Raw genomic sequence first — 14,065 nt, 5'->3', positions numbered from 1 at the left:
CCTCATATTAATCACTGGGATACTTATTAAATTGCAGACAGCTGGACCCTACCACAAACCTCCTTAAAAATAATATCCAGGGAAGGAACCTAGGATTTCTTATTTTTGATAAGAAATCAGGTGATTCTTATGCTCAGCCAAGTTTGCATTTAACTGATGTAGAGACAGAGAAGGGTTATAAATTGTGATTTTTAAAATTGTTACTTTCAGTTCTGATGCATTAAGAAAATCACTCATCCTCCCTGGACCTCAGCGTTCTCATCTGTAAAACTGTCACTGGACCAGATGCTGTCTGGAAGAGACAAGAGCTAGAAGACTTGAATGAAGTTTGAAAGTATTGGTTCTCAATCCTGGCTACATACACATTAGAATCCTCTGAGAAGCTTTTGGAAGTGAAGGATGCCCAGGTACCACCCAGAGCAATGCAACAGAATCTCTGGGCGTGATTCCAGATGTTGCTAGTTTTAAAATCCCCCCGTGACTTTAATGACAGCTACGGGTATAAACCTCTGCTCTAAAAACTGCTGTCATCGAGCAAGATGATTCTGATGAGTCTCCAGACTCCTATCTCTTTGTCTGTAAACTGGGAAGCATGGGCTTCCCTGGTGGCTCAGTGGTAAAGAATCTGCCTGCAGGAGATGTGGGTTCAGTCCCTGGGTTGGGAAGATCCTCTGGAGAAGGAAATGGCAACCCACTTCAGTATTCTTTCCTGGAGAATTCCATGGACAGAGGAACCTAGCAGGCTACAATCCACGGGGTTGCAAAGTCAGACACAACTGAGCAACTCGACAACAACAAACTGGGAAGCATATCACCCACCTTATGTGGCACACAGCTCCTATTTATGGAGTGTCTACTGTGATGATGCTAAGGAGTCTTTCTCTATATTGAATAATCTGCTATAACCCAGGATGAAAACCCTCAGCTTAATGAAGGAAATTCAAAACAAATGCACTGCCAGTGCTGACATCACTGTCCACAATAAGAAGGGCCAGTGGACATTTTTGTGATGGGGAGACATGTGTGCCAGGATTGGGGAAACTCACTAAAAGAGAGCACTCCAAGAAAGTGGTTCTTTCTAAAGTGAATTCAGGACAGTTTCCATTGGCACTCAGTGTGAGGTTGGTGGCTTTCCAAAGAAAACTCACCTGGTGATTGGTAGGGTGGGCAGACAGAAGACGGGGTAGCAAGGGGACCTGTGCTCTTGTTGAATTACCCTTTTTCAATGGGTTGGCCTATCAACTGATCACCACGTTCTTTACTCATCCTCGGTTCCTTGAGGGATCACAAAAGCAGAGAAAACGATGAAAGGAAATAGCTGGGAAGTGGCATCTGACCTTCAAGGTTTAGGAAGGAAAAGGCCTTTCTTGAACAGCTGGATTGAGTGTTTTAACTCCCCTGGTGGTTTAATTATGCACAGTTTTCGAGGGGGAATATTCCTCGCCATCTACACACTGAGTCCTGGAGGCTGACTCAGCTTCTACCACCTGCCCATGTAACACTACAGAGTGGTCTTTTCCTGGGTGGTGACTTTTCGTCGCTCCTGAGAAAGTTATAAGGTGAGTGAAATATGTCTTCCTGGCCACACAAGTCTCTGGTCTTTTTCTCACCTCCCTCAAAGAGCCTATGCTTTCTCTCCTCCCTCAAAAAAAAAAAAAAAAAAAAAAAAAAAACCACCACACAGGTTCTCAGGAATGATCTGAAGTTCATTTACTGTTTTAGAAAGTTCAAAGACCTTCTGAAACCCATCCATGGTTTTCCTAGTAAAAAACTTAGGGACTTCCCTGGTGGTACAGTGGATGGGAGTCTGCCTATCAAGGTAGGAGACACAGATTCGATCCCTGGTCCAGGAGGATTCCACATGCCTGGAGCAACTAAGCCCATGTGCCACAACTACTGAGTCCCAGCTCTAGAGCCTACAAGCCGAAACTACTAAATCTTGTGCACCTAGAGCCTGTGCTCTGCAACAAGAAGCCACGCCTGTGCACTGCAATGAGAGAGTAGTCCCGGCTGGCCAAACCTAGAAAAAGTCTGCACACAACAACAAAGACCCAACATAGCCAACAATAAATAAACAAAAATTTAAAAATTAAAGCAGCATGTATTAAAATATATATATAAAAAAAACTTAGACTCAAAATTTCAGGTATCAAGGAGATACCAGAGGAGAGCTGTTTTTTGAGCCAGGAACTCTAATGTTTCACTGCCAAATGAACAAGTTTGGGTAGCAGATCAGAAGTTGGGTTTGGGCATATTAAATTTAAAATTCCTATTAGGCAACCAGGTAGAGGTTTTTAATAGGAAATTTGATGATATGAGTCTGTAGTTCAGGGGAGAAGTCCAGGCTGGAGATATAAACTGAGAAACCATCTATGTTTTAAAGCCATGTGCCTAGATGAAATCACTGAAGTACTGACTGTGTATATAGAGAAAAGTGAGAGGAGTGAGTTCAGGGACGGTCTGACATTATGAAAGCAAAATGAAGCACAGAGAACATACACTGAAAGAGCAAATACTGAGTGAAGATCAAAGAAAAACTACTGAAATAAGCAAAAATTCTCAATTGTGGAATAAAGCTGAAAAATTGGGAAATTGTTAGTGACTGTTATCAGGCAGATGAATTTAAAAGGAAAATCTCTGCTAGTATGTTTCTGAAAATCTACTTTCTAAAGATTTAATGATATTTTTGTTTGCATCTCTCCTATTAGCCAGAGACTGTATATATTAATTAGGTCCAATGGAAATTTTAGAGAATTGGCAAGATAATTTGGGGCCAACCATAAAATTAATTGCAGCAAAAAACAAAACAGTTAAAAGTCACATCGAATCATTTGAGCTGTCCTAGAAATTAAGATTCGAAGTGTTTTGTGGTTTGTAGATTGCCACTTCATTTCTCCAAACCCAAGTGTTTTGTGATACCATGGGGTCATGATGCTTGTTTGTTGTGTAGTCACTAACTCGCGTCCAACTCTTTGCGACCCCATGGACTGTAGCCCACCAGGCTCCTCTGTCCATCCCAGGCAAGAATACTGGAGTGAATTCCATGCCCTCCTCCAGGGGATCTTCCCGACCCAGGGATTGAACCCAAGTCTCCTGCTTGACAATCAGATTCTTTATCGCTGAGCCATCAGGGAAGCCAAGGATGCTACTAAACACCCGACATCGCCCAGGACAGTCCCCTGCAACAATGACAACAAGCAGAGGCTGAGAAACCATGACTCGGGCTACGGTTATTTATCTCAAGGAGTGTATAACAGAGCAATAAAACCGGAAAAACATCCAATTTCAGTAAACTGATAAAAAGACACACAAGTGGGGAAAGGTGGAAGGGGAGAGACAGTTCAAGAAAAAAGAAATATGCAGTGCAACACTTACTGGCTCTGAGATGTTCTTAGATCCATGAAACAACGAGTAGATGTGGCAGGACAGAATGATGTAAGAGGCTGTGGGAGTGATCTCCGCTCACATAATCTCACAGAGCTACAACATTCCCTGGGATTTGCTTTATTGAATCTGGGGCCTGATCACAGGGTAACACATGGAGTCTCAACATGAGTGATGGAGGATTAAAGCTTGATGAGACCAACGAACAATGTCTCGTCACCTTCTGCAGTCTGTGATGTCTGCAGTTCCAAGGCTCTGCCTGGTCCATCTAATTCCCTGCAGCAGGGAAGAGGTGGTAAAAACCTAGACCTAGACCTCAGTGGGTGGAAAACAGATGAGCTGACTACTGTAAATTAGGTAACTTTTCTTGCAATTAGTTCTCTTCCTCCTCCAGCACGTCTTAATCTGGCCATGGGTTTTCCCAGCATATGCATCTGTGTCGAGCTGCTGTAGGGGATAGCAGCAGTTGGAGTCTTTATTCATGCTACTGGATGTGTTTCAAAGACTCCAAGGATGGTGTGCACTGTGAAAAATTTCAAAAACCCTCATCCTGTGGAAAGACTGGGCAATTTGGGAGCTAAGGGGCAGGGGCTGGCTGAGCCATGAGAAGCCCTGGCAGGCCAACCAGAGCTCACTGGGACACACACATGGCTAGGCCCAGAGCCTCAGCCAGTGCACGTGTGGCCAGACTGCCTTGGGGGTGGTCCCCATGAGGAGTAAGGTGAGGATCGCACTCTCCACTGTCAGCCTAGTGGGTTGTAGCAGCTGACAAAACCACATGTGAAATCACCCATTTCGCTTGGAGGCAGAAGAGTCTCATGTGTCCACATGCCCAGATACATTACATGGCACACTCTCTGCATCATCGAGAATGATGGCATAGCCCATGCTGCCAGGGCCCTGCCCGTGTCCCCGCGGTACTGCCATCCTGGACACGAGCACTGAGCATTACCGCAAACACTCCTGACGCTCGCTGAGGGCATTCCAGCCGCAGTAGCATGGCAGCACTCATATGTGGCAACCCAGAGGGGTCGGGAATACGGCCCCCAGGACTGTCCTCGGCCAATGAGAGACAGGAGTGGATGATACGTATCCCAGCTTCTGTGCCTCTGGGTAGGACCAGCCGACACTTGCTCGGCACTGTCTCCCAAAGGCCCCCAGCAGGCACCGGTTGTCCCCAGCAGCCTTCTGCTCCTGATTGTGCCTTTTATCACCTTCTTCCTCAGTCCTGACTCAGCTGCCCTTTCCCTGCCCAGAGTTTCTCAGGATGAACTCCAAATAAACTCCTTGCACTCGAATCGTCTTGTCAGGGATGGCTCCTGGGGACCCTGCCCAAAGATCCAGTCACCACAACAACTGAGCCTCTAGTCCACCCCAGAGGAGAGGGTCAGATACACCTCTCTCCTGAGAGAGGGGCACCCGGGGACATCAGCTGAGGGGCTGACTGTGATCAAGCTCATGGTTTACAGAGCAGGGGACCTCAGAGTTCTGAACCAAGGGAAAGATATGCCCCCCAATGGTATCAGGCAACACCTCAAGCCGTGTTTGCTTCTCATGACAGGGATGAAAGCTATTGTCATCTAGTGGGTAAGGCCAAGGATGCTAGCAAGCATCTTGCAGTGCCCAGGAAAGTCCCCCCTAACAAATGTCACTAGCACCAAGGCTGAGACCCCCTGGCACAGAACACACAACAGTCAGAGGACCTGGCTCTGGGCAGTTGGCTCTTCCCTAAAAGCAGTGGGGTGGGTGCGGGGTCCTAAACCAGTCACCTGGTGATACCAAGGGATGACTTATACCCTTGCCCCAAGACAACTGACATGCCAGGAGACAATGATTCCTGTCCAGTCCTGAACAAGGGATATGCTTCAGGAACTCTTAGTCAAGGAGTTATTAGTCCTATTTCAATAGATTGTATCTACTGTAATATGTAATTATCATAATTTCTATTGGTCAGAAAAACATTTATTTTATAGTAGTCTGTAATTCAGGAGTTTCACCAATTGATTTTGGATTCTTCTCAGTTGTGACTCTTCAGAATGAATATCCTATTATCATTATGTCTAAATCTAAACATCAAGAAGTTTTAAAAAAAAGCTTGTTCAAAAGGCTGGCGGACCCTTTTGGCTCTCTGAGCGGCACCATGGCGGTCGGCAAGAATAAGCGCCTTACGAAAGGAGGCAAAAAGGGAGCCAAGAAGAAAGTGGTTGACCCATTTTCTAAAAAAGATTGGTATGATGTGAAAGCACCAGCTATGTTCAACATAAGAAATATTGGGAAAACATCGGTCACGAGAACTCAAGGAACCAAAATCACATCTGATGGCCTCAAAGGTCGTGTTTTTGAAGTGAGTCTTGCTGATCTGCAGAATGATGAAGTAGCGTTTAGAAAATTCAAGCTAATTACTGAGGATGTTCAGGGCAAAAACTGCCTGACTAATTTTCATGGTATGGATCTTACCCGTGACAAAATGTGCTCCATGGTCAAAAAGTGGCAGACCGATTGAAGCTCACGTTGATGTCAAGACTACCGATGGTTACTTGCTTCGTCTGTTCTGTGTGGGTTTTACTAAAAAGCGCAACAATCAGATTCGGAAGACCTCTTACGCCCAGCACCAGCAGGTGCGCCAGATCCGCAAGAAGATGATGGAAATCATGACCCGAGAGGTGCAGACAAATGACTTGAAAGAGGTGGTCAATAAATTGATTCCAGATAGCATTGGAAAAGACATAGAAAAGGCTTGCCAATCTATTTATCCATTCCATGATGTCTTCGTTAGAAAAGTAAAAATGCTGAAGAAGCCCAAATTTGAATTGGGAAAACTCATGGAGCTACATGGTGAAGGTAGTAGTTCTGGAAAAGCTACCGGGGATGAGACAGGTGCTAAAGTTGAACGAGCTGATGGATACGAGCCACCAGTCCAAGAATCGGTTTAAAATGCAGACTCTTAATGGTGACAAATAAAAGATCTTATTTGTGGTAAAAAAAAAAAAAAAAAGGCTGGCGGATTTCAAGGCAACAATATTAATAGAAAACAATGGCCCATAAAGTGTCTAGGACTCAGTCATATCCTTCTAAACCATTCCTATAACTGTAGCTATGGTCTACAGTTAGAGTAATCATTTAAACTGTACTGCCAGCACCAGGAACAATAGTTCTCAACCCTATTAGACACAAACCACCTTTTAAAACAGTTTAATTCTGAACTGCAATTGCCAGACAATATAACTTACCTACCACACACTAAAAGCCCTTTCTGAAATAGCTAGGGAAATAAAAGGGAAGCACTTATGTAAAAGAATGTCATGTTATCGTGCATATCTCTATGAAAAGCATCAGGCAGGAGATCATGGGAAGAGTCATTGAAGAATTCTGATGCTTGCGCCAAATACAGCAAGTGTCCCCGGAGTCAAGAGGTACGAACTGGGTGTGTTAAACTGAAGATGGACACCAGGAGCAGTCCTGCCCTTGGGAACAAATGACTCCCAAAACAGTGGGTAATTTTTGGTGACATGATCGCCAAAGAAAGAAACGACCACTTTTCATGACCTTCCCAGCAACTGATTACCATGAAAATTGGTGTGTATTAAAGCCATACAAAAAAATGATGGATTTTTACGTTTACCGCTTGTACTTTGGGATGTTTGCTTTCAAGGTTTTATGAAGAGGGCCTGTCGCTGCCCAGCAGTTGGCACAAGTGCAGTTTCAGACCCGGAAGTGTGGGCTGCAGGCCGGACGTCCGGGAGGTGATTGAATGATGAGACCGGAATCTGCGACCTGCGCATGCGCACCTAGGGGGCGCTGTGCTGGGGGTGGGAGCATGGGGAACCGATTCCATCTACTTCCGGCCCATCTGCAGGAGCGCGAGGCTAGACCAGCGCTGGATTTCCCCAAATCGCAGGTATTTTGCACTCTGCTTCTTGGGGGGCGGGGGGTGGGTTTCTTGGTGTTCATTTGGAGGTACGCTGCTTACTCCACAGTGGAGTGGCTGCGTTTGCAAGACTGCACATCGATACTTCAGATAAGAGTTTTCGCCCGGTTCATCGCCAACTTCCATGTTCTCTTCTTACAAGGTCCCCATCTTGTACGATAATGCAACAAGCTGTAGAGCAAGGTTTGGATCTTGCAGAGTATGTCATTGCAACTGCCCAGCAGAGACCGCCGAAAAGGAAATACTCGTCGAGCGGAGAGACGTCTCTCCAGGAAAAACTGTATGACATTTATGTTGAAGAATGTGAAGAAGAGCCTGAGGTTACGGAGGAATTAAGAAGCAACGTGAACCTGTTAGAGAAGCTTCTTAGGAGAGAGTCGTTGCCCTGTTTGGTGATCAACCTGTACCCAGGAAAGCAAGGCTATTCCTTGATGCTCAAGGGGGAAAATGGATCATTTTCAGAGAGCATTCGGTTGCCTTATGAAGAACGGGAATTTCTCGAATATTTGGATGCTGAAGAATTACCTCCTGTTTTGTTGAATTTCCTGGAAAAGTCTGCGGTTAACGTTTTTCATCAGGGGTGTGTCATAGCAGAGATACGGGACTACAGGCAGTCCGGTGCCGGGGAACCTCCACGTTACCAAAGCAGGCATATTCTCTTACGTCCCACCATGCAGACGTTAGTCTGTGATGTAGAGGCCATAGCCAGTGATCACCAGAACTGGACCCAGGAGGATAAACTTTTGCTTGAGAGCCAACTGATCTTAGCTACAGCGGAACCACTGTGTCTAGACCCTTCTGTATCAGTAGCCTGCACTGAAAACAGACTGCTCTATAACAAACAAAAGCTGAACACTCTTGCTATGAAAAGGAGCCTCAAGAGGTTTTCTGTGCCCGCTTTGAATCAGCAACAGGAGCTATCCCATTGTCCACCTCCTCCTGAGCCAAGAATCATGACTTCTTGCAAAAAAATAAGAGAAAGTAAAACAAATGAACTGTATGACCTCAAAATTTCTAAAGCAGGCGATTGTGCAGATACGTGGATACAGAGACCCTGTAACTTGGCTGTCCCAGCTCAAGTGGATGTGCAGAAATATGCTACAGGGAAGAAGCCTGTCAGATATGAGGAGTCACAACCAACCCAGGAGGTACTAGGTGATTCTGCAGTTGGATGTGAGGCTGCCTACCAATCCCAGGCAACAAGGTTGACCGTCAGGCAGCCAACTGATAATTCACTTGCCACTGGAAATGGGTCTGAGAACGAAGCCACAAGGGAGAGAGAGCCGTGTCTGCCCCAGCCCTCCACAGATGACCAGTTCAAGAGTTTCCTGCCCAGGCCACAGACTGATGCTGGGAGAGTGGGCAGTCGATCCAAGCAACTGGTCCAGAAGAGCGCCCAGTGTCCAGTGCAGATGTCACCCAGCTCCAGTGGCTCAGCCCATCTCAGGCAGCCTTCTCCAGGGACACGGTCAGCACAGCCTAGGGCTGCATCCATCCGGTCCTCAGTGCCAGACCGGGGAGCCAGACCTCCACCCCCACTCAAGAGACGTCCCTGGAGCCTAGAGAAGAGCTCCTGCAGTGACAGCTTTACCTCACAGCAGGCGGGCAGCTCTCAGGCCCATCCATCTGCTGGCCCTGCTCCTCAGCCACCCAGTCTTTCCCAGAGATCATCTGTGCAGCTGAACAGAAGTATCTTGCTTCCTGCAGCCGCCCCGTCCACCGTAGTCATGTTACAAAGAATCCCGGATGTCCAGGTCACGACCATCTCCCCTGGCCTGAAGGAGATCAGACTAGTGGGCCCCTTTTGCTGTAGCCAGGCCTCAGGGAGAGGGTGTGCCCCTAGGGCCCCTGCTCCTGTGGGGATCCAGCCGGGCCAGCAGCCCGCAGCTCAGCCATTGAACCTGCAGCCCGCAGCACCACTGGGGCTTCCTCCACCTGCTTCTCTTCCTTCTCCTACTCCCAGAACGGTGCAGGTGTTTTTGAAGAAAGCTTCTGGCCTGAAGCAGTATACTGTGATGCAGCTCCCCCAGGGGTTGGTGGTCTGGAGCAACCAGCATGGGGTCCTGCAGTCGCGCTTCTACCAGGTACTTACCCAGCAGCTCTCGCCACAGCCCTGCCCTGTGAGTCATCGGCAGCCAGCGGAACAGCCTTCAGGTACACAGGGTCCAGGAGCACAGGTTCTAGGGGCACAGGCCTCAGGGCCACAGACCCCACAGGTACAGACCTCAGGGGCACAGACCCCACGGGAACAGGCCTCAGGGCCACAGATCTCAAGGGCACAACCCCCACGGGCACAGGCATCAGGGCCACAGATCTCAAGGGCACAACCCCCACGGGCACAGGCATCAGGGCCACGGATCCCAGGGGCACAACCCCCACGGGCACAGGCCTCAGGGCCACGGATCCCAGGGGCACAACCCCCACGGGCACAGGCCTCAGGGCCACAGACCTCAGGGGCACAACCCCCACGGGCACAGGCCTCAGGGCCACAGATCTCAAGGGCACAACCCCCACGGGCACAGGCCTCAGGGCCACAGATCCCAGGGGCACAACCCCCACGGGCACAGGCCTCAGGGCCACAGATCCCAGGGGCACAACCCCCATGGGCACAGGCCTCAGGGCCACAGATCTCAGGGCTACAACCCCCACAGGCACAGGCCTCAGGGCCACAGATCTCAGGGCTACAAACCCCATGGGCACAGGCCTCAGGGCCACAGATCTCAGGGCTACAAACCCCATGGGCACAGGCCTCAGGGCCACAGATCTCAGGGCTACAAACCCCATGGGCACAGGCCTCAGGGCCACAGATCCCAGGGGCACAGACCCCACGGGCACAGGCATCAGGGCCACAGATCCCAGGGGCACAGACCCCACAGGTACAGGCCTCAGGGCCACAGCCTCCAGGGGCACAACCCGCACGGGCACAGGCCTCAGGGCCACAGTGTCTGGGTTTACAGCTTCTAGGGGCACAGGGCATTGCCCGGCCCAATGTCACTGTCCACACCCAGCCAACAATGGTCCTTCACCTCCAACAGCAGCAGGACTTTCTGCAGCCCCGGGTGCCTGGGTTGTCTCCACCAGGCTCCAGCCAGAGCCACCCTACACTGAGGATCTTGCATCACAGGATCCAGACCTTGGCGGCCCCGCGCCAGCCGATTTACTGGAGGGTGGTGCGGTGCCCAGAGGCTGCAGCCCCAACAGCCCCCACCGCGCCACCCCCTCAGGACCCCAATCCAGGCAGCCAGACTGCAGGGACCCTGGAGGGAGGCCCCCCAGCCACCCCCAAGCCCTGAGGACTGCCTGGTTTTCTCTCTTAAAAAAAAAAAATCTAAGAGCAGCCACTAAATGAATCCTGAGTGCCAACCTCATTTGGGTTGTTTTTTTTAATGTGTCACTATTTTACATTCTTGGATGTGCAGACCTTCCACAGAGGCACAATTTTTACATACAAGCCCCGAAGGTCTTTAATAAACTGGGATTATTTCACTTAAGCCATGGCTTTGGTGGTGGTTGTGCACAGTTATTTTTTTTGTGATGTTCTCAAGTGTATCCAGACCCAAACTAGGGTCAGTTTAAATTCCTGAAGCCTTGTTATTTCTCTCAGGCAATAAAACTGTAATACCAAGAAAGTAAAAATTAGTATTAACAAGATGATTTTTAAATTTTTAGATGAGTTACTAACACATGAACTATGGCATCTTCACCATTTCACGTGTCCAGCTCACTGGTATTTGGTAGACTCACCTTGTCGTACAACACATCTCTAGGATAACTTGTGCTTGCGCAAGTGAAACTCTCTCCCCGTGGAGCACCAACTCCTCAGGTTCCCTCTCCCCCAGCCCCCGCCCCCACCCTCTACTTTCTGGGTCTCTGAGTCTGGCTGTGGTAGATTCTTCCTAGACGTGGGGTCCTGCAGTTGTCATCTTCAGTGAGGGGCTAATTTTACTGAGCATCCTGACTTCAAGGTCCATCTCTGTTAGCACGCCACGGGAAGGTCGTGGCTTTTTACAAAGGGTTTCACTGTATGTAATCTACAGTGAAGTGGTCTATGAAATATTAGAAACATCCTTCAGAAGAGAATGCACTTCCATATTAATTTAAGTTTTTGCACAGTGTATGAAATGCAATTTTTAGACATTTTGGGTGAGAAAAAGCTAAACATACCAAAAATTGATCTTATCACTTTAGAGACCCTGGACCCCTGCAGGTGTGCAGCAGGGGGTGGGGCACTTGCTTGCATGGTTGTCCCCAGCCCAGGTCCTCCAGGCTGCAGCTTTGAAAAGGCACTTCTGGGATGTGGTTGTCTCTCTATAAAATCATTTACATTTTTGAGATCCCTGGGTTGTTTGCAGAAGGTAAATAGCTAAATGTTTGGAAATGAGTCGATTTGTTTGTTTTTCAGGTGTTTTCAACCTTGTTACATTCGAGGTGATGTCCCCCTGCCCCCTTCCCTTCTGTCTCTTGCTGAGTGATCACCCATTGGTCAGCCGCCCCTGCTTCCTCTTCTCTATTTTTTTTCCTTCTTTCTTATTTCAATGGGGCTCAAAAGATCCCTGAACTGTTCTGTTTACTTCATCCCTTTCTTCCCCCACTTTTTTTATTGTGGTAAATTTACGTAAGAATCGCTTATTTTAAAGTGTACAATTCAGTGGCATTTACTCCATTTACAATGTTATGCACCCACAACCTCTATTTCCAAAACATTTTCATCTCCCAAGGCAAATCTCTGCACCCATTCAGCACTTTCTTCCCAGCTTCCTCTCCCCTAGCCCAGGAAACCACCGATTTAAATTCTGTCTCTATGGACTTCCCCATTCTCCATTTTTCCTAAAAACAGAATCAGAGACTATCTGACCTTTGCTGTCTGGCCCCTTTCACTTGGCATGATGTTTTCGAGGTTCATCCATGTTGGCACAGGTCTCAGCACTTCCTTCCTTTTTAGGGTTGAATTCCCTTTCCTTGTGTGTGAACACCAGATTTTGTTTATCCACTATGTGTTGATGTACATTTGAGTTGTTCCCACCTTTTGCCATTGTGAATAGTGTGGCTCTGAACATTTGTGTACAAGTATCTGAATGCCTCTTTATATTTTGTTCTTATAACTTTGAAGGAGAACTTGCTTATAAAATTATTTTTTCTAAGTATACATATATGCCTTTTGCCGTAACCAAGTAAAGGGAAGTTTGGTCTGGCAGTTCCAAAAGAGATGAGCGAAGAGACAGATAACAAGCCGGTCTTACTCGATCAACCCAGCTGTACTAATGCGCTACAGATCCTGTTAAGGACAGATTTGATCAGCTTGAGGTCAACAACACAGAGAGGCCAGCGGAGTGACCCTGAGTCCATTAGAGCTTCATGCAGCCCACCCTGGACATCTTCGGGAATAGTGCCTGCGCTTTTAAGGAGTGAAGCAGTGCAATGGCCAATTGCAAAGAAGAGTTTATGCTCAGCTTGTGAGCCAACCAGACACCAGAACTCAGAATTTGTGTACCTCCTCTGTTTTGTCCTCACTGATCTTCTCAAGTACAGATGGTGACACCAGCTGAAGTCCTGCTTCCTTCCCAGACAAGCAAATAAATGCAGCTTTGTTTCAGATTACTGTTTGGTGGTCTTTGTTTATTTTCTTCTAATGGTCCTCACCAAGGTTGGTAATTCAAAGCAACTGCCACACTGATGAAGACCATACTCCTGGAAATAAAATCCCAGAGGATGTCTTCATTCAAACAGCTGTGTAGAGAGGACTTCCCATGTACCTTGTACTGTGTGAGGCCCCAGGTGGGATGGGGAGAATGCAGATACCAAAGAAAAATACCTCTTTAGAATGTAGGTCTCATCCAAAAGTCATATAATTTTATCCATCAGCAATTTAAGCTAGATTCCCTGTATGATAAAGTCTCAATAGAATAATGAATGTTACATATCTAAAGATGAGTACACGACAGAGAAAATGGGAAAGAGCAGAAGATTCAAGGTTTTAGTGACTTACCCCCCTGCCAGAAGTTGGATGTTAGGCCACAAACCAAAGAAATGATGGAAATAGGACTCCAGAGAGAAAATATTACCCAGCTCATGAAGTCTGGGTATGTGTATCTGCACAGAGAATTTGTACTTGTTTGTAAGTGATAATTTTGAAAATCTATCATTCAATTCTAGATTGCTGTTTTGAGAAATCTTGAGGAAAAGAATCCTAAGAAACTTTTATTACTATTTCTTTAAAGTAACAGAAGCATATTAGGTTTCTTGCTAGACAGACTATCTGCAATGCCCTCTTCTCACTTTTGCCACCTCTCAGCAGATACCAATATTGGCCTGTTGGCTTTGGTTGTGTTTTGCCTCCTGAAATAGCACCACGATCCCCTGTTCCTTAGAGAAAGCTGTTTATGCTTACTGGCAAAGGAGAGGACAACACTGGCAGTCTTAGCAGTGTTTCAGGTAGTTAAATGTCTTTTCCCATAAAAGCTAATAAAATAATCCTTCAACTCCAGTACTTTAGTATTTGATCTGCGGGGGAAATGTAAAACTTAGCTGCTTTAGTTGCATTTTGAGAAACACCTAGGCTCTAAAATACAAAATTTTCCCCTCTGTTCTCACTCTTTGCTAGGTGCTATTTTGTCTTTACATGTTCGAATTCACTCAGTCTTTGCAAGGAAGGTAGTTAGATGAGGAAACAAGGCATTGAGCGCTTAAATAATTTTCTCTTGGTCAGCCAGCTATCAAGTATCAGAGCCTAGATTTGGACCCAAGCCTCCTGGG

General features: G+C 47.2%; 2 pseudogenes across 1 annotated transcript; both read left to right on the top strand.

Moving 5' to 3' along the window:
* The first annotated feature begins 1,198 nt into the window (after positions 1-1,198).
* LOC113886916 lies at positions 1,199-6,379 on the top strand (annotated as a pseudogene). Its single transcript, XR_003509580.1, has 3 exons — positions 1,199-1,206; positions 1,924-1,927; positions 5,510-6,379. The product of XR_003509580.1 is annotated as a 40S ribosomal protein S3a pseudogene (transcript).
* An 882-nt stretch (positions 6,380-7,261) lies between these two features.
* Positions 7,262-12,907, top strand: LOC113886913 (annotated as a pseudogene).
* Positions 12,908-14,065: the final 1,158 nt, after the last annotated feature.

The sequence above is a fragment of the Bos indicus x Bos taurus genome, chromosome X (genome assembly GCF_003369695.1).
Source record: "Bos indicus x Bos taurus breed Angus x Brahman F1 hybrid chromosome X, Bos_hybrid_MaternalHap_v2.0, whole genome shotgun sequence".
Lineage (NCBI taxonomy): Eukaryota > Metazoa > Chordata > Mammalia > Artiodactyla > Bovidae > Bos > Bos indicus x Bos taurus.
Note: the sequence above shows the minus strand (reverse complement) of the source record. Positions and strands in the feature narration are given on the sequence as shown.